The 12,570-nt window shown below is 36.8% G+C and overlaps 1 long non-coding RNA gene across 1 annotated transcript in view; it reads left to right on the top strand.

The window, feature by feature from the left end:
• The window catches only part of LOC309883602, a 93,012-nt gene extending 81,266 nt beyond the window's left edge, over window positions 1-11,746 (top strand). The window contains exon 3 of the long non-coding RNA XR_014318485.1: window positions 11,624-11,746. This is a non-coding gene — a long non-coding RNA (uncharacterized lncRNA). The remainder of the gene's footprint in view (window positions 1-11,623) is intronic.
• Window positions 11,747-12,570: the final 824 nt, after the last annotated feature.

Genomic DNA, 12,570 nt, shown 5'->3' with positions numbered 1-12,570 from the left:
ACTGACAAGTTTAATAAAGCATATTTGCTTACCCAGACTAGCATTCTTACAAATCCTATAACTGAGGACTTAAATCTGATATTTTTATTTTATTTTTTTTCCCCGTGCAATACCTAATAGTTGTTTTTTACTAAAGACTAAGGAGTTGAGTTATGTTTGCTTATAATGAGCACAGGCTAAGTAAAACTCCATGTTTCATTTTTATAATGAAGCAGGTGAGCAAAGGAAGAAAAGGCAAGAACGGAGGCAGAAAAGTAGAGATCCAAAAGTAAGAGAGAAACCAGTGTTAGAGCTGGCATTAATGAATGGGAGGTCAGTTTGGGAAAACCAGGGAAGGGAAATGCCAAATTTATTAGATTTAAGGTTATTGTGTTATGTACTCCCTTGCATTTCACCAAAATTCTGAATTTCAGCTAATCACCTATGAAAGTTTGTTGCAAATATAGTTTATCTTTTAACTTCAAGAGTAATGGGATAGTTTAGTTTAGGAGTGAGGAGGATTTTTTGTGTCTTCTTTTTCTGGGATTTGTACAATCTGTTTATTCATGGAATTAAAAGTACCTAAGTGGTTATCTTTATAATAAATAAATAAAATCAGAGTATCTCGACATAATTTTCAAGACTGGAGAATCCAGCGGTGAGCTGCTCTTCCTAACAAGTAGCAGATACCTGCTGAGTGACTCAGATAATCTAGTTAAATTATAGAGTCACTGTAATTTAAGGGTTTAATTCCTATGAGTACCAAGGAGCAGCTGTTGTCTGCATGATTACAGTAGGCATACATAATTTTCCCAGCATATCTACCTCCATTTAGCGAATTTCTGTGGTGGTTCCATGCAGACATTTGATTATCTTAATGTAACGCTGTGTTTTTAGAATCAGTGATAAGGAGATTTATGTGCCAGTATTTCCCAGTGCTGCTCTCGCAGTGTGTTTGCTCAAGAGAGATGACTGATGCTATGAAATGACTAAAAATGTTTCTTCCATTTCTATGTGACCGTTCATTAACAGGTTATACATGGAAACATCCTTAGTTACATACAAATCGGATTCATCAGCAAACATATGAAACATGCATTTAGTCTCGTTTGCTGATGTACACAAATAATCCTTAAAGATAATTTATTATTCCCACTTGCCTTATCTTGCATGATCAAACAGTAATCGATAAGAGCTATTATTCTTTCAACTAAGAGATTTATAGAACGTGGTCACAGTGTAATAGCCAATATGCACATAAAAATCAGTTTGAAAAGCTTTTACTTTTAAGCTGAAATGTCCTTAAGACATAGCTACTGAATTGGTTTCCATACCACAAAGTAATAAATGCATTTCAATAATCCTAAACCAAAGATAATGCGGGGGAAGCAGTGACATGAATGGCATGATCTAGACCCTTTTTGAAGCATGAAGAAATTTAATTCTTTTTCCACTTTCTGTCCTTACCACTGCAGAAAAATGATTACTCTGCATTTTTACAACCACATAAGCAAAATAAGACTTTTGGCAATTCTTCACATAGGATCTGTTGTGCTATAGCAGTTTAGCTCTTGCTTCATAACAGGCAAAGTACAAAAAAGGGGCTTGAAGGCAGGCTGCTCACAAGTTGATTCTGTAACTCTGCCTGTGGTATACATCCCCCGCTGCAGTAATTTGTACATTACAATAACAACTTGCAGTTTGTGGTCTGTGTAGGAATTTAAAATATTTTCAAGTGTCTGTGACTTTTTAAAACCTGTATCTTCTCAGTGCTTTATGCAGTAGTGGAAAATTTAGCTTAAAGTTGACTGACTTCATAGTCAAACACATCTTGACAAATTCCATTTTTCTTATAGCTATTGTTTCAGCCAGTCTGCATACTGGTAATAATACCATGTTTGTTTAACCCGTATGTCTCTGCTACCTGTTTTTATTATTTTAGAGCAATCTCCCTTCTGGAGTCTCGGTTGATCCTTGTAGGATCAACTTAAGCCACAAAAATGTTAGCTTGGTGTTGGATTAAAGACATGAAATGTAGGCAAGGGAGATGATGGACAAGTCTCCAAGTTTTCAGAGGCAAGAAAAGGAAAAGATGCACGCAGGATAAAAGTGATTTCTATGCTCTTAAACGTATTCTTAGCCCAGCTTTTTGCATTTTAATAAAGCAAGGTGAATTAGGGTTCACACAATTTGCCTGGAGTCTCCACTTTTCTCTGCATTGTGTTTGACAGGTATGGTGATATTATGACATATTCTGTTGAAGTTTCATTTTGATTCCTCAGGTGGGAGGCGAGTACCCTGTGATAGAATAGTTCTAGCATTTCCTTCCTTTTTGATGCTGTAGTACACAGTTGGCAAGCTGCTGTTATATTAATGCTCCCTTGCAGATAGTAAATTGTGTTTAGAATTACATATGTACAGCAACAAATGAATTACATCCCATCTGTATCTGATAGTAGGGGCATTGCACTATGAGAGAATGTGTAGTCCAAGCCATTTTAAAAATCCACATTTTTGTGGGCTTTTATACATCATTTGCTAGAATTTACTTGGATCTATTTGAAGCTATTATCTGGCTCATCATTACAAACTTAAAGTGGAGATTTCCCTCTGAAATTGTAAATATGATCTTTTTAGATGTAAGAAAGCTGAGGTTTATATGCAGATGAGAGGAAGGTTGGACTCACAAAGTTCTGTTTAATCTTCCACTTTTTTAAAGTCTAGAATTTATGCAGCCAGGATTAACAGGTGATTCTAGATTCTTAATAAATGAATTTGTATTAAGTTACTAATCAGGCAAATCAGGTGTTTTGTTTTTCTTTTCTGAATGTTATCGTAATTACCCATAATAACATCTGTTGAATGTTTCATTTCATTTGAATTTGTGGCCCTTTTTTCCTCTTTATGTATAGGAACTCATGTAAATTCTGGCTTTGATTCTAATTTGTAAATATTTCTTATTTTGCTATCTGTAGCGTCATCAAATTGTGGTTCCTAAACCTTTTACTTTTCCATTAATTTTATATCTCTTGGGATATTGAATGTGTATTCCACTGTTGGGGACATCCTGAACAGCGTTTTAAAACATGGGGGGAGGAGTGAGGGGATAAAGGCAGGCATTTTCACTGGAGAGACAGAATAGTCCACCACAAAGGGCATCATAGTGTTAGATGTGATAGGTTTTCTGATGAGGAAAAAAAAAAACAACAGCCAAAGTCCATGTCTAAAGCAACAGCTGTGTTAAACAACTGCTTTCTGCAAGGGTAATACAAATTTCACATTATTAGAGTTTCATTTCCCAGTGACATGATGTGTTTGTCTTAAGGGGCTTGCTGTCTAGTGTGCAGCTCTAGTTCTTTCTTTGTTTTTATTAATTCTTTTGACAACATATGTTATAAGAGATTCTGTCATCTACTGTACTAAATCCTTTGGAGCCTGGTTTGAAAAAAAAAAGGGGGGGGGGGGAGTGGGAGAACACATTTGTCACTATATTTTGTGAATACAACTGATTTCTTCAGATTCTCAAGGGAGTAAAGGGAGTAAAGTGAGACAAGATCTCACTTTTAGCATCTGTGTGTCATTGCTGGCATCTGGCAGTCCACATGCCTGTTGCTGGTAATAAACAAGATGCAAACATACTGCTTCATTTGTAGACTGCTCTCCCTAGTTAGCTCCAAGCTTACTCTTCTACCAACTGTCACTGAATTTAGTGGTAATGATTTGGCCTAAGTAGACCGGTGATTGCTACCTGCCAGAAAAACAACTGGAAGAAACTATAAACATTTCCTTTTCCATTAAAATATCATCTTTCACTAACCTCTTTTCTGTTGGCAAAGGTGACTGATCCATTACAGGACTGCACAGCCACAACTTTGTCAGTCCCGAGCAATCATTCATTGTAGCTGTACCATGTCAGGAGTAGTGGAGAGCTTTTGTTCCAACACTTCCTGCTCTCTTCAGCTATAAATGCTCATAAGTAGTCTTTTCATGAATACTTCAGCTGTATATTTGTTATTTAAAATTGTATTTTATTTTATTTTTCATGCTTATTTTCCTCCTTTTCTATTCCATTTTCCCAGGAAGATGCACTTCTCTGTACTCTTTACAGTGGCAGCTGTCCAGCATGGCATATCTAGCCACACCAAGCAATTTCACTTACAGATTTCTGACTGTCTAGAAAAGCAGGTAAATACAGCCAGGCTCCTTAGATCCTGTCTTCTTACTAAAACTGTTTGTTCTTTCCAAGGAAGGCTTGCACCTACTGTTTAGTGAGTTTTGGACTTTTTTTGAGTGCCTTGAGCTTACTGTTTTTCTTACTAATAGGAAAAAAGTTTTCAAAATATTGCAGCTTTTCTTAATCTATCTTGCAAAATTTCACTAGTTACTCCTCTTTGTGCTCATGGTCCAACAAGGTTTCTGCAATATAGCAGCAGCTAAATGCTGAGTCACTAGTGATCTCTGTGATAACTGATCATAAATCTGAAAAGGAAAAGACAGTGTTTATAGCAAACTGGCTCAGGGGCACTGATGGAGGCCAAGAACTGAGCCATGTAACACCTGGGTATAAGCAGTGCATACAGAAGTGATGGGTATGAGAAACAGAAGTAAGCAACTCACTGAATAAATGTCAGATACTGTTTGCCATGCAATAGATTCTTCACTGAATCATGAGAGTTCCATTGGTGGTTACATAAGGAAAATAATTACTTGGTGCTGGCATAAATACAATCTGTTCAAAGCATTAAATGAAGGAAATCCAATGATGTAGTTGTATTTTTTGTTGTTCATTTATTGAACCTCACAAAAATAATTTAGCTATTGGTGATAATTTGAAGCCTATCCATAAGTTTAGAAGAACACTACAGAACTGCTTATCTTCTCATGGGCAATGTACCTAGCATTCACTTGACTTCATACCTGTACAGAGCTTATTCCTCCTATCAGAAGCAGCTACCTTTGTCCTATAGTGCAAACAGGACACTGAAAATTTTGAGAAGGGTTTTGAAAAATGATGCAGGAATAATTGGAGATATGGAAGATGTTTATTGAAAGGCTGAAATAAATTTTATTGGAGATAATCCTGGGTTAGAAGGCAGAGCAGTGAGTTTTGGAAGTGTCTTTTATATTTAGCAGGCAAAGGAGTGGGAGAATCTAAGAGATGGGAAAAACTGAAACTGCAGTTACTGGAATAGTCAGCTAATTGCTTGTAGCTGTTAAACCAAAACAGTAAATCTCCTTTCACCACCAATTACTGGCTTGATGAAGAAATTATGTTTCACATTTCATTCAGGATTTTAGACTAAATATTATTCAAGCTTCATATCTAGAACCTTATGAAAGAAATAAACATGAGCTCATTTGCTGTTGGAAATGTATGAAAGAGGGTAGTAAAATTAAGAAAAAAAAGTTGGCTTTCTGAGGGAGGGCACAAGAACAGTATTTAGACAAAGCAAATTTGATTTCTGTCAGTATTTCAAATATGGAATTTGGGACAAAAGGTTCAATTTTACCTCTGTTTCTATAATAAAGTTAACAGCTACCTATTTCTGCTGTGATTTCTTTTCAAAAATGATCTGCTTTATGATGCATGGCACAGTAGGAGTTTTCTATTAGTTAGGTCATTTAAGCAGAGTTTTTAGTAATGATATGTATGCTCATATGTTACTGAAGTAAAGTAATAGTGTAGCTTGAAAATTGGAATGACAAACTGTATTGGAAGTATGAAATGAAACTTGTACTGAATCTTCATTGGAGAATTTGGAACAGGGTTTACGAATGGCTTCAGAAAAAGCTTCTGACATTTTATTTCAGCCTCAAACTTTTTAGAGAGGTTTTTCTAACATCTCTGCACGATGTCTGGTAGGCTGCCATTTTCTATTCAGTTCATAACTTGTAGCAGGGGTCCCTAGCATGGCTAGGACCCTTGATCTCAGTCAGTCTACCTGGAAAGTCTAGCAGCTCTAGTGGCAGTCCACCTTTCCCGTGTCCTTGCTAGCAACAGTAATGAATATTTACTATTTGCTGTTTACTGTAACAGAAGGTGTAGTTTCAACTTTTATTTTCAAACATGTTATAATGAAGGGGATATTCCAGCCCTAGGCTGGACATCTGTGCACGGTCCTTCATCTCAGCCCCAGGGTTGCAACAAACCTGTCAATAGCAGAGACCTCTTACTGATTTATATTTTCTTTCCTGTTCAACTGCCAGGAAACTGGCTGAACAAAAAATTAAGGGGATTAATTGTTTGGATATGGGTGGATTCTGCAGGAAAGTTTTTTTGAAAGAAGAGAGAGAATTCTTACTGAACAGATAAGATAGGGCACCCTAGCTTGTAATATGCATGCCTGATTTTTCAGAATACATGGTATGGTATCTATTCCTTGTATCCGGTTTCCATTCTTCTTCAAAGAAATGTGATTGCATTAGGAGGTCCAAAAAGAGAAGCAAGGAAGAATTACTTTATACTTCCAGATCAGTTTTGTTCCTATTCTTTCCTTCATTTCGCTCTTGTACATATTTGTATTGGCTTCTGAATGATACGGGGTTTGACACAAGGGGAAGGACTTTACATCATCTCCCAGTGTAGTGAAAGTGTGCTGAAACAACTTTCCTAAATGCTCATGCATTGGCTGTGTTAGATTATTACTTCCATGTCAATGGGCTTCTGGGCAAAATACTAGCAAATATATTGCTAGTTCTTGCAACTCCATTAAGATGCCCAGAGAGAGGAGTGAGTTAAGTGTTTAGTAGTTTGGGGAACAATTTTCAGCATCTTTTCAAATGCGTGTAGGACCAGTATTTGCAAAGAATAAGGATGCTCTCTGAGGCTGTAGAAAAGATGTACAACTGAACAAGAGATGGCAGATGTTCTGGTTACAAATCATAAGAGAGTCCTTATGGAGTCTTTAAATAGCCATGAAGGTTGGCTGGATGCAGGCTTATTAAAAATCTAACTGCTTCATACTTACAGTAATGATAGTGGAAGCTGTAGGCAGAGATTAAGGATAGTAGCTGGCCCTAAGGGCAATATCCTCAATTTGAACTGCTGTCCACAGAACAAATATCAAACGTGTCATGCCCTTGATCCATACATAGGAACTGCATCAATCTCGGAGTTGTTTTGATTGTTTTTCGTTTTCACGGAAGTCTCACTGAATTGGTTAAGAGGCATATTAGTTTGTAACTGTGCTAAATGCTAGAATCTGTAACACCAGATGTTGAGTTTTGACAGCTACACTATGGGAAAGGGGCAGGACACATTAAACCTTTGAAATCTGTAAAGTTACTCTAGGGATAATTTGATGCAACCCAGAGCAGAATCTCCCTTGACACGTTAGAATGAAATGCATGATGAAACATTCATCTTTTATGTTAATCTCAGAGGAACTAGCCAGTATGATTGCAGAAGCAACATTGCAGGAGCAGTGTGGGTCCTACCAAACCAAGTTTTCTTGCTGTTTCTTCTGAAGGTGCAGCAGTAGCCTTCATAGTGCACAATATATGGCTTTAATTTATGGATTTGGAGGAAAGTCTTTGCAAAAGGTCCACTTCACAGACTCCTGCTTAAGCTGAAAGCTGCATCTAGCCAAGGGAGTAAATGAGTGGATACAGAGGATAAAGAGTAGCTAAAAAAAAAAATCAAACAAGCAATTGCTTGTCATACAAGCTCTTCTAAATTGGTGAGAAGTATTAAGAAGGGTTCCCAAAGGGAACATAGTGTCCTTGAACATAGACGGTGCCTGATCTATATACATGACTGACAGGGAAAGTGAAGTAGTTAGCTGCTGATGAAACTAAATTTGGAGCAGCAGAGGCTGTGGAACAAATAGTAAGGGAGACTTAAAAGGATTCCAAACTGAAGTGTTAGCACAGGTGTATAAAATGAGCTTTAATGCAGACAGATGTATACCATGATAGAGCATACAGGCAAAGTGCTCAAAAGAGAAAAAGTTTATTTAAACTGTAAAAGAATAAAACTCCAGGGCTGTAATTTCTACAGCCCACATAGGAGAATGCAAAGAGCAAGCAGAAAACACATCTTTACTTATATTGTTACCCACAAACTTGCCAATTCACGTAAGTAGCACCAATTTTTTGTTTTCCATATATATATACTTGATTAGTTGGGCCACGGAGGGTTATTCTTAATCCTTTTTCTGCATCTATTTTATTGTATAAGTCAACTGAATTGTGAGGCAGTTGTAACCACAGATTTTAAAGTTCCAAAACAGTAAAAACACTTGGGGTGATTCAGTGGTGAAAACTGTGTGACGATCAATTCTCCACCAGTAGGAACACAGTTACACCGAGAAAGGTGACATTTTGAATTACCAGATTTAAAATAAAAGAGCAATTTATTTTTTTTTCCAGGTAATGTACTTTTTGGCAAAGTTAATGCATTTTTAGGACAAAAACGGGCAATGGTGTAACTGATCATAAAGTTTAGGATGCCTGCATAGCAGGCAGTGGTTCTGGACATCCAAGTGGCTCTGGTAAAGACACGTGTTGTGCTGTTTTGTTTTGTTTTTTCCCCACTGTATTCAAACTATCTACAGATGAATTAAAGTATGTCTCTATCACACTAATTCACTGGAGCTCTATTTCTCCTAGCTACAGATATAATGTAAATGCATTACGAATTGCTGCCCATCCAGTTGTATACTGTGTGTCCAAAAAACTTCAAGGTGGATTACATAAGCATGGCCACTTTTGCCAGTGCTGCTGGATATACAGGAGATATGAGACTAGTCTATTCAGCCTCTGCTGCCATGGAATTTGGATCCCAAAAGTGGACCCTCCTCATGGTCTCTGGTAGCAGTTCTCAGCTCTGTCCTCAGCCATGCCTATGTGCACGATTTACAGGCAGCCTCTTCCCCTCTTCTCATGTAGATGTGTGGGTTATGTTCAGACCATTCCTGGGGACAAGGGAAAGCATCCAGGTGTTGGTGCACAGTGTATGTTGCCTGAAAATTTCTTCCCCATTTCTGAAGGAAAGACAACAGAAAAAATACAAGCTTCCTGCTACCCAAATCCAGCTGGCAGAACATACCTGGGCTTTGCCATCCTTCATCTCACTAGGATGTATGAATCCAAGATCCTTGTTCCCTTTGTTACATCTGACTTCTCTGAGTTACAGGCCTCATTTTGTAGTGTTTTGGTTTTACACAGTAACCTATAAGAGCATTGTACGTTCATGCACAAATGTAGCCCATTTTTTCTGTAGTCTCCTTATAATCTTGCAAAGGACTTTCCTGCTGCTGGCCATGTGAGACTCCAAAGAAATCAGTATGGTGAAGCAAAGCAATTTGTTGCTGTTGGTAGTGTAGTTATATTTTTATTGTTCTGTCTGTCTTGGCTGTCACTTTGGACAGCTTTCTGGCTGTGGATGATGTGGGTTAATCATAGTTACTGGGGTGGATGCAAGGTTGCGTATAAATTACTATAGTCAGTTTGGAGAAGGAAAAAAGTCAAGAGTAACTTCAGATAATTTTTGGTTTTGAAATGGACTGGCAAGAGTTTTTGGTAATGATTTAAATTGCATCTTGGAACTGCTTTAAATTATGATTAAGAAAAATGTTAAAGTTAACAAGATACAATTAAATACCAGTTTATTAACTTTGGATTTTTTGCTGATTAGTGGTTATGCATGATGTGTGTTTTTAATATTCCTTAATCGTGAATTAATGGTTTGGATAATCAATTCGTATTTAGCATAATAATATTTTTAATCTCAAAATGCAAATAAAAGCATGCAGTTCTGAGCTGTGTGTTATATCTGCTCCATCTGTTCTAGACCTAAGCCAAGCCTGCAAGAGTTGTAGAGCAAAACTTCAGAAATTCAGTGAAGTGGATTTTAAAGACTGCTTTATGTCTTAGGCATGCCTATGTTTCAAAGAGACCAGTCATCACTCAGAGAAAGGGTGACTAACTTTCATTCTTCCTTTGGCTCTATCCTGAATGTAATTCAGCTTAGCCCAAGGTCTGGTACCTTCATTGCTGCCTTTTAACACTGCATTTGAAACTGCTGTCACCAAGAAAGCCATGACTCTAAGAAAGGTTATTGTAATGGAGTAGCCATGAGACTTACTAAACTTGGCTTGTTTTCTGCATTTTTGGAATTTATCTATTTTTCTTGGAATGTTACTACTTGGAGTATGAATTGCTTGTTTTCAACAAATGGTGTTTAATGTACCACTTCTTTGCTAGCTGTTGTTTGCTGTGTTAGCTTCGTGATGGCTCAGAGCTTTTCAGAAATGTTCTTTGTCTATACACAAAGTTGTCAGGGAGCATTAATAAGGCACTGATATCTTAAATTCTGAATAATGGTGCAGTTTAGTATTTCAGTACATCTTACAAATACATTGATCTGAAGTCCCAGTGCCTATAAAGCTCTTGTTTTGATTAACTGGATATTTCAACTCAAAAAAGAATGACACTGTACTTTGTGTCTGTACCACAATGTGGACAACAACATGTATTTTTGTATTTGCAGAGCAACACAAATCTCCAACTCAAAAAGCTGTTACATCCACTGAAACATCCGGCATACTTACCTTTTCATTGTCTTCCTCTGCTCTCTTACCATGAAAAGCATCCTATCCCTGCAGTCCCTTTAACTGAACTATCTCAGTAATCAGAAAAAAAAAAAACAAAAACAAAAACAAACACACTTGAGCTCTTCTCACAAGACTCCATTGAATGGCTAGCCCTTGAATGTTAAGTGCCTCATCACACAGCTGTGTTACTTAGATGCCCTTTAGGAGCTCTGACCTAGCAGGTGCCTTGATGTCTCTTAATGCATATGCTTCAGGTATTAGCTTTTGGATGCAATGCAGAGCGGGAATAGAAGGAGCCTCTAGAGCGTTCTCCAAGATCTGCGGCAATTGTTATGAAGACTGTCTGTTCCCTGTGGCCCTGGTGTTCTTCCCAGGATTTTTTTCAGTGTTACTTTACTTCTAACCTCTCATTATTAAGTGTCCCAGAAAATTCTTTTCATTGGTCAAGTAAAACTAACATATGAAAGTATTTGGGTATCCAGATTTAATCCTCTAATTAACAATAAAAACAAGAATGCACTATGTAAAGAGAAAAAGAAGCTAATAAATATTACCCTATTTCGATTATCAGTAATAATACAATCTTATAGCATTCTTCACTAGTTATGTTCTAAGTAACAAAGGGACTTCTTCAGTTTACATCTGCCTGAAAGATTTTCTTTTTTTGTGTACGTTTTTATCTATTTTCCCCCACACTCCATCAGTTAGTCTGATTAAAAAGTGTAACTCCCTATAAATATGTCCTCATTTACACACTTAAATCATGAAAGCTACATGAGCACTGGAACTATAGTTTTAATGTAAGTACTAGATCTTTTAGGGAAAGAATATGAGGTGTTTGTCTTAGAAATGATGTAGCCTTTATTAGTGGAATATCAAAACCAGTTGATTGTGTTCTGGTTTTGTTTGTTTTGATTAAAACCTTTCCTTCATTTAAAAAAAAAAAAAAAGGCTCAAAGGCTTGTGACTTGAGTCAGAGTGGAAAGGAAAGACTCCATTCTTTGGTCTTTGCTCTGTTTTGTGGTTTTTACTTTGAACTCTTTAAAATCACTATGGCCTTTTTTTTTTTTCTTTTTTTTCTTTTTTAGCTTGTCAGCTAGAATGAAAAATCCAAGAAGAAGATTTTGTTAGAAACTTGAGAGACTTCCAGAGGTGAAGCCAAAATACCCTCTAATGTACATCCAGCTGTGCATGATGTGGTACTGTCCTTGAACTTCAGAGAGAACGAGTCCTTGGAGGCAAAATACACACATTTAAGTAGAAAGGCTATATAGATGTTTTATAATGCAGTCTTTATATTTGACAAAATCTGTTGATGTTTCTTGGTATTCCAGACTGCCCAGAGCAAAGACATCCCTACAAAACAACAACAGGCGGTATTTGGGATATTTCGCTTTTCTCTTCCTATTGATCTTTGATGTAACTGTGTTATTCACCTGAATGAACAACATAAATTCAGAACTCTTGTGGATTCAGAACTATCTATATCCTGATACACTTTCTTTGCATCTTGAAAATGTTTCAAAAATTGGCATTGTCAATCTGTTTTTTTCCAATCTAAAAAAAAATAAATATATATTTTATTCTCTCTCTCTCTCTCTCTTTTTTTTTTTTTTTTTTTTTTTTTTTTTTTAAAGCTAATCATGTATTTTAAAAATAATGTTTTGGAGAGACCTTCAGTTCATAGAATAAGCTCTACAGTTTATTACAGAGCAAAGATGCACTAATGCGTGCTTTGGGGCTTTATGGATTTCACTTCAGTCTCAGGGAATCCTGAAAGTGGAAGAGTTCTTGCAACTCTTCAGGTGGTTATGGGATATATTAGGAAAACCTACATGATGGTTAGGTACATGCTTCTAGTATTGTGACATCTAGAGTCTTTACATGTAGAAAAAAGTAACTTTCTTTAATGCAGGCTGTAGATTTTTTCATACTTCTTGCTATTATCATTCAGTATTGCAACAAAGCAACATCTTTCTATTTGTGCAGATTTAAGAGTTTGAGCTTGCTGCCTTTGTAGACCTAAAGCTTGCAC

The sequence above is a fragment of the Aythya marila genome (assembly GCF_965140915.1).
Source record: "Aythya marila genome assembly, chromosome: 14".
NCBI lineage: Eukaryota > Metazoa > Chordata > Aves > Anseriformes > Anatidae > Aythya > Aythya marila.
The sequence above is the reverse complement of the archived record's forward strand: the minus strand, read 5'-3'. Positions and strand labels throughout refer to the sequence as shown.